This window comes from Eimeria mitis, genomic scaffold (genome assembly GCF_000499745.2).
Source record: "Eimeria mitis Houghton genomic scaffold, Emh_scaff155, whole genome shotgun sequence".
Classification (NCBI taxonomy): Eukaryota; Apicomplexa; class Conoidasida; order Eucoccidiorida; family Eimeriidae; genus Eimeria; species Eimeria mitis.
In genome coordinates, this window is record NW_013569740.1 from 34,457 (window position 1) to 35,178 (window position 722).

A 722-nucleotide genomic window follows, 5' to 3' on the forward strand; every position below is an offset into this window, starting at 1 on the left:
TGCATGCACATGCATGCATGCATGCATGTGCATGCATGCATGCATGCATGCAACTTACTGCCTGCATGCAGCTTATATATTATGCATGCATGAGTATACCTTATAATATGCATGCATGCATATATCTTACTAACTGCATGCACCTTTCTACCTGCATGCATGCATGCATGCATGCATNATGCATGCATGCATATATCTTACTAACTGCATGCACCTTTCTACCTGCATGCATGCATGCATGCATGCATCCTTGCATGCATGCATGCATGCATGAATGTATGTATGTATGCATGCATGCATGCAGGCATGCATGAATGTATGTATGCATGCATGCATGCATGCATGTATGTATTAACCTGACTGCATGCATAATATTATATGCATGTATTTTATTTGTATTATGTTTAAGATAGAGTGTATGTATATACACCTCAGCTTGGGTGTATATACACCTCAGCATGCATGCATGCATGCATGCATGCATGCATGCATGAAGATAGATAGAAAGACCTGTACCTGTGTAGAAGTGTAGATATAAATACATAAATAAAAAGAGAAAGAAAAAGAAAAAAAAGAAAAAGAAAGAAAAAGAAAAAAAAAGAAAAAAAGAAAGAGAGATGCATGCAGCTTATATGATATATATAAATGAGGTGTACATACACCCCAAAATATATTATTGTATTGCTGCATAAAAAAAGAAAAAATAAAAAAAAAAAAAAAAA